This window comes from Poromitra crassiceps (genome assembly GCF_964638095.1).
Source record: "Poromitra crassiceps genome assembly, chromosome: 1".
NCBI lineage: Eukaryota > Metazoa > Chordata > Actinopteri > Beryciformes > Melamphaidae > Poromitra > Poromitra crassiceps.
This window is the reverse complement of record NC_139623.1, coordinates 46,693,758-46,705,140: the sequence shown is the minus strand read 5'-3', so window position 1 is coordinate 46,705,140 and position 11,383 is coordinate 46,693,758.

The following is an 11,383-nucleotide window of genomic DNA, read 5'->3' as shown; positions in this document are numbered from 1 at the left end:
AGGACGTATCGATTTCCACTGTCTGTGCGCGGAAACGGTCCCATCACGTCCACTGCCACCCTCTCCATGGGAGCTCCTGCTGCTAGCTGTTGGAGCGGGGCGCGAGACTGGTCTAACGGACCCTTGTACGCTGCGCAGAGGTCGCAGCGTCGACAAAAGTCCTGCACGTCTCTCCTCATCCTCCCCCAATAGAAACCCTGCCTAATACGACGGAGGGTTTTGTTTACCCCAAAGTGCCTGGCCCCTACAGTTCCATGGCAGCTCCTGCACACCTCCTCTCTCAACGTCGTCGGCACTACTTTCCGCCACTTGCTCTCTCCCGTCGCTGGCTCCTTCCAGGACTTCATCAGCACCCCGCTGCTCAATCTCAGGGTGTCGAATTCTGACCACAGCCCTTTGGTTGTGTCGGTGACCCCTGCCACCTCTTCCCACGGCGGATTCTGGCCCTCTTCTACCCATTGCAGTACTGGTGACAGCTCCCCGTCGTTTTCTTGATGGGCCCTCCAATCTGCCGCTTCTGCCATCAGGAGCGCCCATCAGCAGCGCCTTGCACACTGGTCCATCCCCCGTATGGTTAGGGCATATCCTTGCTTCCTCTTGGAGCTCCCTCTCTCTTCCCTCTCTCTTCTCGCAGTACACACACCCCCTCTCTGCGCAGGGTCGTCGTGACAGGGCGTCTGCGTTGACGTGGTGCGCCCCTGCTCTGTGCTCTATGGTGAAGTTGTAGTCCGCCATCCTTTCTAACCAGCGGCACACCTGCCCCTCCGGCTCTCGGAAGGACCACAGCCACTGCAGCGCCGAGTGATCGGTCCGTATGGTGAACCGAGGCTGTCCCAGGAGGTAGTATCTAAAGTGTCTTAGTGCTTCTACGATGGCGAGGAGCTCCCGGCGTGTGACGCAGTAGTTTCGTTCTGTTTTATCAAATGTTTTGCTGAAGTACGCCACCACCCGCTCCCCGTCCGGCCCCGTCTGGGACAGCACGGCCCTTATACCCCCGTTGCTGGCATCAGTGTCTAGTAGGAATGGCAGTGTGGGGTCTGGTGCCCTAAGCACCGGGGACTCGGTCAGCGCTTTCTTGAGGGATTTGAAGGCTAGGTGGCATTCTGTCGTCCAGTGGAAGGCTGCGTTCTTTTCTTGTAGCCTGAACAGTGGCTCTGCGATTTTAGAAAACCCGTTTACGAATTTCCTATAGTATGAGGCTAACCCTACGAAGCTCTCGAGTTCGCCTTTGTCTCTGGGGGTGGGCCACTCTGCGATCGCCCGAGTCTTCTCTTCCAGGGTGCGAATGCCCCCCGCGCCGATGCCATGCCCTAAGAACTCCACCCTCCTCTTTAGGAAGTGGCACTTATCTGGGTGTAACTTCAGACCCGCCTCTGCTATCTTCTGCAGGACCTTTCGTAGCGCCCCCACTGCTGCCTGAAATGAGCCCCCGTGTGTCAAGATGTCGTCTAAGTACATGACGCATTCGGTTCGGGGAATGTCTCCCAGCAGTTTCTCCATTAACCTCTCGAACGTTGCTGGTGCGTTGCACAGCCCGAAACTGAGTACTCGAAACTGCCACAGCCCCCTCTCGGTGCGGAAGGCGGTCTTTGGTTTGGCATCGTCGCAGAGGGGCACCTGCCAGTACCCGCTACGGAGGTCTAGGGATGAGAACCAGGATGACTCCCCCGCCGCGTCTAACAGCTCCTCGATGATGGGCATCGGGTACGCGTCTTTTTTTGTCACTTTGTTCAGCCCCCTATAGTCTACACAAAACCGCATCTTGGAGCTATTTTTCTTCCTTATCAACACTACCCCCGACGCCCACGGGCTTTCTGATGGCTCAATGATCCCCGCCCGCAGCATGTTCTCTACAGCTTCGTTCGCTATGTCCCTCCTCGCTGCTGGGACTCGACGGGGATATGACCTGACGGGTCGCGCCCCCTCAGTGTCTATTTCGTGTTCCACCAGGTGGGTACAGCCTAGCTCATCATCCGACATCGCGAAAATGTCCTTATATTCTTCTAGTACTCGCCACAGTTCATCGCTCTGTTGGGGTTCTAAACCCTCACTCTGGCATTGGTGCAATCCCCTCAGCATCTCTAACCTCTCGGTCTCCCCCTCCGCCTGTAGCGGTGGCTGAGGGTAAGTGTTCGGAGGTGGGCTAGGGGCGTGGTTTTGGGGAGGGGTTTGGTGCAGGACAGGGGTCTGGGTTGGGGGAGGGGTTTGGTGCGGGGCAGGGGCCTGGGTTGGGGTAGGGGCTTGGTTTGCTGGGTGGGTTTCGTGCTCTACGGTGACGCGGTATACCGTGATGTTATTTACGTTAGGCCGCTCCCCTGGGGCGGTGGGAGGGTGGCTCATCTGGACTACTGGCCCCCCTGCAAATGTCAATGTGCTCTTCCCTAGGTCTACTGTGCATTGGTTTAGCGTCAAGTAGTCCTCCCCCAGGATGCAGGGCCCCGCCATTTCTACTACCCACACGGGAAAGTTCACTGTCTGTCCCCCCACTGTTATCTATGAATGTAGACATGAATGATGGTGGTTCGGAGGGGCCGTTGAGCGCCAATGTGTGGCTGCCACGCTTCTGAACCACCGGTACGAATGGTGTGAACGAATAATGATTCTGTGTAAGCGCTTTGAGCCTTGGAAAGGCGCTATATAAATCCAATCATTATTATTATTATTATTATCATTACGTACCCCCTTCCCCTCATTGGCATCAACTCACCGGATACTGTCCTCAGCAGCTGTGCCGCTGGCTGCTCCAGACGCGTCCCCTCGGGCACCATGTTGACATTCACCAGCGTTGCCGTACACCCCGTGTCCACTAGGGCGACACAGTATCTCCCCTGTAGGTAGACTGGAACATGGCAGCCGTTCATCGTGCGCCGTCCGCTCTGCATGCTGACAGCTCCGGCGATGTCGTCTACTTCGGGGGGAGGCGGAGCCCCACCTCCCCGCTGATGTCGGTGGGCTCCCTCCCGCGACGACGTGGCTACGGGGAATGTGACATCGGAGACCCGTCTCGCCCCATCTAGACGGGCCCCGTGCCATTTCCCTGGTTCCACGTTATCCGGCTGCACTCTGCTTCCCGATGTCCGGGGCGTCCACAGCCCCAGCAGATCATTCTCCCTCTGCCCCAGCCACCGTTCCCCGGGGTGGGCTGCCGAGCGGGGACGGGCTGCAGCGTCGCGCTTCGGACAGTTCTTTCACCATGTTGCCTTGCTCTGCCAACGCCATCTTCCACGCTGGCTCTTCTTGTAACGGGCTCTCCGCCACCATTCTCACTACGGGGACAGCTCTCCCCACGTCGCCGCCCATGGCCCAGCCCTCTACTGTCTCTCTTTCAAACGCCAACTCCAGCGCCACTTTCAGTGTCTTTGGCCGTTGCAGCATTACTTGATCTCTTAGACTTCGCGGCGTGATTGCTTGGATAAAGTAATTTCTGGCTAGCTCATCCAGTGACTCTGGCGGCAGCCGGCTGTATACGCACCGGCTGAGGATCTCAATGTCTGTTGCCAGTGCCCGCAGCGACTCCCCCGGTCGTCTACGCCTGTTACACAGTTCCGCGACCACGATGCCTTCTTCTTTGCATTGGCCGAAATGCCTCCTCAGGGCCGTCATTACCACATCTAAGTCTTTTGTATCGGCCATCGCCGCCACACACGTTATAGCTTCGCCTTCGAGGGACATCACTAGGTGGCTGGCTCTCTCCTCTCTCGACCAGCCATTCATGTCTGCTGCTACGTTAAACATTGTGCAATATGGCTCCCACTCGCCTTTACCGTTGTATTTCGGCGGCGTCACTTCCTTCTTGCTCCGGCGGGCGCCGTCCCATGTCGCCTCGACCCGTGCCACTTCCCTGTCACTGGCCCGCAGGCTAGCCTCGCTGGGCCGCGGCATAGCCTCCATGGCTACGGCGACAACGTCGTCAGGCTCGGTCTTCACTCTCTCGCTTCACTGACCCGTGGGCTAGCTTTGCTGGGCCGTGGGATAGCTTCCGTGGCTACGGTGGCAGCGCTGTCTAGCTCGGGCTTCATCCCCACCAGCACCCGGCTTCTTACTGTCTGTTCCGCTTGGATCTCTGTCGTAGCGGCTGCGTCTACCCAGTCTTCCTCTTCTTCGGACGCCTGGCTGTCTGCCCCGGCTCTTTCCCTTCCCGCTTCCCGCTTGATTCTTCTCCGCTCTTTCTTCAGGAACTTGTTCACCATCTCGCCGACTACGGAGGCAATATTCACCGCTTAACTTCTGACACCAATTGTAGCGTTCCTGGTATTGAAGAGGCAGAGGCTTCTTGCTGGTACAGGGTTCTTTATTCACAGTTATTCTTATTTCCAACTCTCGGCGGTTGTCACGCTCATAGCTAGCTGCTTCTCTCTCTAGGCGGTAACCGGAGACTGCCCACGCATGCTCAGTCTCCCCCGGAAGTCTCCCACAAGCATAGTGTTCCCCCCAGTAACACTCCCACACATAAGTTCCTATCTGTAGTCGAGACACTTCCATTGCTCACCACTGTATGTGTAACACTGATTCGCTACAATATACAGCATTAAACAAACGACCAGCAGCATTCAAATGTGCAAAAATGTTATATTTATTGAAATGTGGTGATCTCATGTCACATTACATAACGTTATGCCCAAATGGTCTACTGCCCAGAAGCATCACTTTACATGTTTGGTAGGGAATTATTTTCATTATGTTAAACCAGCATTTATCTTCCATAATGCATTAAATCATAATCACAATGCTATGAAGACATTAGCTGATCATCACCACAGAGCTGCACAGACCAGTTTATCAGATAATTTCACCGTAAAATGTGTCCAGGTGATCAGCTCTGAAGCCCCGGCTTGTATGGTCGCTGCCCGTCCGCTAAAATTCGATTTCGATATAGGTGTTATTTTGATCAACTGACCTCATAACGGGGATCTATACTGTTACGTGTGTCTACTAACATCATTAAAATATCATAAAGGTAACGCTGTTTCTGGTAGTTTACTTTTAATCTATGGCTACGTTGCTAGCTAGCTAGCCTGCCTTGGCAACTGGTTGTGCTGTGGTTGGGATCATCTGGTTTGCTGTGGCTGGTGTCAATCAAGGAAAATCCCGCCCCAAAAGTTAGTCTTTTTTTATCGCCTCTTTTACTCGAAATGGGACCATAATTTAGAAAACGGAGCCCATGTGAGCATGAAAAAGACTTGAAATTGTTTATTCAGACCATAAACTCATTCGGAAAATGTTTATTTAAGACACAGACCGAGAGAGAAGTCGGCTCATTTTTCAATTGAGGCCAATGTACGTGACGTCACTTCCGGACCATGACGTGCGCCCCCTCCGGCCTTTCGAGAAAATGAGATTTCAGGATCGGCTTCATAAATTTACCCATTCTCTCGCCCACTGGGAGAAAGCATCCTGAAAAGCCTCGCTCTGATATGTTTCAAGAAGAGGAATATGGCTTGGTGAGAGAGAGAGAGAGAGAGAGAGAGAGGGATGCGTGGGGGGTGGGGTGGCGGCGTTGGAGTAATGGCATCTGTCACATGTCCAGAATCAAGGTGCACGCCACAATCACAAAGCGTATGGAAGAAGAAATACAGTTTTAATAAATTCCCCTCCCCCACATAATCAGATCTGCTTTATTAGATACAGCCCGAGATCCAATGAAGTTATTTAGGACCGGGGGCGGCATTAAAACAGAATTGAGTTTGTGTGCCGAGGGCCTGGTGGGCGAGCTCTGCCTGCGTGTGTACAGTACTTATCCTAATGAGCCGGCTGAGATGACTGTGGGCCACAATGGAGATTGCCATCTGAGAGCCTATCCATTAGCTGACATTCAGTTCAGCCTTAACAACAGGCCTCATTAGAGGGTAGCTCCTAAATTGAAAGCTGGCTTGAAAATTGGGCTCCCTTTTGTTCGATTATCTTCCAGCAGGGAGGCAGATAGAGGGCGGCACATCCAGGGAAGGGAACTCGCGGCTAATCTATTTAATTTGTCGCTAATGCACATAATGACAAGCGTGCTTATGCTTTCACTTGCGTGGAACATCATTGACGCGGGCCTTTTCTATGACAACAATTCGTGACGGTTTTTTAGAGCCAGATTCAGCACGAAATAGAATACATTGAAAACCTGCATGCTGAGCCTGGTTCAGACGATGCTAGTTTTTGTGGAAAATCTCCAATGATGATTATCATAATCATCTGGATTAGCCAGCCCACTGCTCTATCTGTAAAGCTGATTTATTTGTCTGAAGCAACATTTTCATAGAAAATCTCAGTTTTTCTACTCCCTATTTCTGACGGATAGAACACAATAGCCATTCAATCTATAGCCAGTTCATGAACGCGTTTGCATTTGCTGTTCTAAACACCCGCTGCCTGATAGCTCTTTCCGGGGGGAAATCATCTGGCGGACAGGAAGTGCAGTGTTTTGTTTCCAGGTGCAGCCACAGTGGTTTGTTTGGAATGAACAGAAGAGGGTAGTTAGCGTGAGCAGTCAGAGCCACCATGGCTGAACAGACAAGGAAGAGAGAGCGCCACCTACAGAAACGTCCTCAACAGAAAATCAAAGGAAAATGAGTTTGCATGTTTATGTGTCCCATAAAACTGTGGGCAAAGGGCATGAGTCTACTTAGCTGAAGCTCAGACTGTAGACTTGCAAGCCGTTTCACACATGCAGCCTCTTCCATCTATATTAAGTCCTGTGACGTCTCTCTTCATGTATAAATGACAGCCCAAGTCCAAATTTGCAAACATTACTCCTGGCAATTTGCAGGGTCACAACCTTGTTGTCAGGGTTGGTGTCACATTTGTGTACAAGTTCCTTATTGACATAATGTGAGAACATCATAGTATATTAGTTATCAGTTGGCAGCTAATGTCTTTAAATTGGACATTTGCCAAAATGAAGGAGCTCTTCAGCATCTAGGTAGGCAGCATACATGGGATGATTTAACACGGAATTACTGTATTACAAAATAATGAACTGAAATCCATTAATTTAAGCTTTAAACAAAAACAAAAAAAATCAATATCAATATCGACGCTTTATTACAGTATATACAACGCCTGCCTGCCTGCCTGCCTGCCTGCCTGTGGTTGTATGAAGAATCTGACCTTGGCTACAATCCTTTCATCTACTGGCAGGAAAATGAATCTGGAAATACAGTATTATGTATTCCATGTGTGAGAGGAGAGCTAGTAGGCTATATCAGCTGAGTGATGTCAGGCAGCTCGGTAGACACCAGTGCTCCTCACTGAGCCATATACAAGTTAGTACATACGGTACTTACATATTATCATTTATGTTCTATTATATACATGCCATATGAATCATTTTCATTGTTTCTTTGAAGCAGTGACATTGTGGGTATCTGGAAGGCCATAGTTGCATCATAATGGTTCTAGACAAATTGTCAGATGTCTCTGGATGTCATTCTGTGGTTAGCATTGCAAGACCAAAGGCGCGATAAGCATTGCTTTTTTAGTATTTTCCAGTATATTTAAGCAATAGATCATGACAGGCCGTGGTATATGCTGATTATACCACACCTAAGGGTCGTGAATACACCCTTAGGTGTGCTATAATGAGCATATACCATGGCCTGAAGTGATCTATTGCTTTTATAAAACGATTACCAAGTATGGCAATTTAAATGGCTGTTATTCAGAAATCATACTCTTGGATTCCTGCACAGTTGCTGAACAACATCAGATAGCATCACAGGCTGGGTGACAAACAGCTAACGTTAGTGTGGTGTGTTCTATGTTGTTTCATTCTATGTGTGAGTAACGGGAAGCTTTGTGTAAGGTAGCCTATAGGCTGCTGGGGACGGGTTGTTATGGTTGATTACTTCCTAGAGCTACAGAGTTGACATGTTGCTACACTAAATAGATTTGATCATAGTTCACAGTTTGTCTCACGTTGCTTCTTTTTGAATGTTAGCTAGCTAACTTTGGCTAATGCTTGTGCTAACGAAGGGTAACGCTAATGTTTCCATTTTAGTAGACAGCTAGCAAACGGCTAACTAGCTGTCATATACTGATGACATCACTAGCAGGAGACGACAGTAAACACTACCGCAAGGCACTCTGGGTATTGTGGTGTGGAGCTCCCGTTTGCGAGGCTAGCTAGTTACCATTTGTTTTCTTAGTTTTCAATTTTCTCATAACTGTGGTATATTAGTGTGGTAGCTATATACTCTAAATATACCACAGCTGTGAGCCAATCAGATTGCTTGATTTGAGAGAGCCATTTTATAATTGCATATTTTGTACTCAAGACACGCAAGCAGAGTAAGAACGGTGATGGTGAGTTGGTGACTTCCTTTTTTGAAGCAAAGGGACCGTGACACTGGACTGGCTTACCTCCTACCTCACAGACAGACAACAGTTCACCTCCCTCTCCGCCGGTCACACCTCCAACCTCTCATCTGCTACATACTGCCCCTTGGTCACATCATCCACAAATTCAACCTGGACTTCCATTGCTACGCCAACAATACCCAGATCTACATCAGCACAAAGTCCATTCAGAACCTACCCCTCGCCCACATCGAAACCTGCATTTCTGCAATAAAAACCTGGGTGACCCACAACTTCCTCAAACTTAACAGTTACAAGACAGAACTTCTTCTCATCGGCACCAAATCCACACTCGGCAAAACCGGACCCATCACACTCACCATCAACCATCACCCCCTCCCCCCTGGCTCGCAACCTTGGTTTCATCCTGGACCCCATTCTCTCTTTTGATCCCCATGTCAGCTCCATCATCAAGACCTCATACTTCCATCTCTGCAATATTGCTAAAATCAGACACTGCCTCTTCCCCCTGCTGCTGAATCCCTCATCCATGCCTTCATCTCCTCCCGCCTTGACTACTGCAACTCCCTCCTCACCGGCATCACCTCCGGCTCCCTCCATAGACTCCAGATGGTTCAGAATTCAGCCGCCCGCCTGCTCAGTGCTCACTCATACCTGGTCCCAGGACCACATCACTCCTGTCCTCCTCCCTCCACTGGCTACCCATCAAAGAACGCATCAACTTCAAGTTACTCCTCACCTTCAAAGCCCTCCACAACCTGCCCCCCTCTTATCTGACTGACCTCCAACATCGCCCCACCACCTCCATCTCTCCTTCCCTCTCTCCCACACGCTCCCTCCCTCCCATCTGTTTTCCATATATCCCTGACTAGTCATCTTAAAGGTCCCAATTTGTGCAGCTGTAACCTCTTAAAAACGTGTGTCTCTGGTCCATAAAACATGATTCTGGATTAATTTGTCGAAAATATAGCAACCCCGTTTGTTGTGACGGAGTTGTCCCTTCCTCATCTCGTTGCGTCCCAAGAATGGTCTGTTTCTATAATATATTCAGAACTAACAGTTCCCATTGGCCGCTGAGGGAGAGCCTGCCCCAGGCTCCCAGCGGCCAATCAGATTAGCGTCTGTGGACCAGCACGCTGGGTTGTGTCCACAACTAACGCTATCGCTAACTTAACGTTGCTACGCTAAAGAGGACATCTCAAAATGCCTAGACTTACCGAATGCACCTCCGCAGTTGCTGGATCACGTACAGTTGGCGTCGCTCCAGCTAGAAGTGTTAATTTTGTGGCTATAGACAAAATGGTGCAGATAGCTTGTGTGAGAGAGACCCGCGCAGTATGCTTGAGGACCATCGTGACGTCCCGATACCCCGTCTGGGGGAACAGAGCGTTTGGGGGTGTGGCTTGAAGGAGACTGCAGGGGGAAGCTGGATAGGGACAAATCCAACTGTGGCAGTTCTGAGCTTGTGACCACTCATTACAGGGAGGGATGACAGCAGTATATATGCATTTACTAGTAAAAACAGCTTCTGCACGGAATGGGACCTTTAATTGTTATTTGTATCTGTTGCCTGTTGCTCGTTTGTTATTTCTGTTACTGTTATTTGTATTTGTTGCCTGTTGCTCGTTTGTTACTTTCGTTACTGTTATTTGTATCTGTTGCTTGTTTCTATTTTTCTTGTTTTCTGTGGACTCCTATTCTAAGCGTCTTTGGGTCATCGAAAAGCGCTAGCCTATATAAAATAAATAAATTAGGATGAACATTTCACTTAATAAAAAAAAAACTCCCTCCTTTTAGCCAAATCTGAGGTAAGAGTGAGAGTGTACTTTTCTATAAAGTTAAAATAAATCCTAATACTGTACTATAATTGGAGAGCCGTCTGTCTGTTTGTGTGTCTGTCCGGAGTTGCAAGGCGCACCGTTGCTCCGATCACCTCCAAAATTTGCCAAAACACTTTTCAGGGGTCTGGAATGAATCTGGTGCAAGGGGGGGAAATAATCATAATTATAATGATAATCATCATAACAATAATAATTATAGCTGCTGCGCAGCAATGGGTCGTGGCCGGGCAAGTCTCAAGGCTTTGAGCCTTGAGCCTTGAGCCTTGAAATCAGCTCAGAAGTGTCAAGTGTCAATACAAGAAGGAAGGTTGGCCATAATGACAATGAATCAGCACTTCCTGCCGCCCTTCAAAATAAAACAATTTAGAAGGTACAGGTACTGAATGCCGCTATAGCGCCTCCTAAAGGCGAAATGACACCATATTTATCCTATAGGCTCAGAGTACATCCTTCCACACCTGGACCAAGGTTGGTTAGGATCGCACGTTGTGTTCTAGAGTTATGGTGAAATTGGCCCCACCCACAGAAGTTTGGAAGTCAATTATATCGCAACGGTGTGCTTTTTTCAAATACCACGAAACAGTGTTGTGCAGGACACTCATCACATGATGTGTGCTTTGGTTTGGTGAAGACTGGACAAAATTTCAAGCGGGAATCGCAAAAAAACTGTTTTGGACCAAATTCAAAATGGCGAAAAATCTAGTCAGACGGAAATGGGCGTGGCCTAGATGAGTAGATGCGGAAGGACCCAAGGAATCCAGGGAAAAAAGAAGTTTGATGATAGACCATACGGTTCAGAAGTTATGGACCAGAATGTAAAGAGGGCTGTTATCAGGGCCGTAGCTAGCTATGAGGACGGGGAGTTCCGGACCTCCCCTAATATTTCAGAGATTTTTTTAATATTTCAGAGATTTTTTTTTTTTTGCCTTTATTTAACCAGGTTTGTCCCATTGAGATCAAAGATCTCTTTTACAAGAGAGACCTGGCCAAGAAACAGCAGCAACACAAAGTTACAACAAACAAACACATAAACACATACAATTGAAAAACATTAAAATGATCAAATAAAACATTTGCATACAGACAGCCTGTTCTCAAGAGATTTTACCATAGCCTTAAAACCATTTAAGGTTACTAAGCTATTAAGTTTAAGATCAGACTGCAGACTGTTCCATGCGGTGGGTGCAGAGAACCTAAAAGCTTTCTTCCCCAATTCAGTTCGGACTTTGGGAACAGAA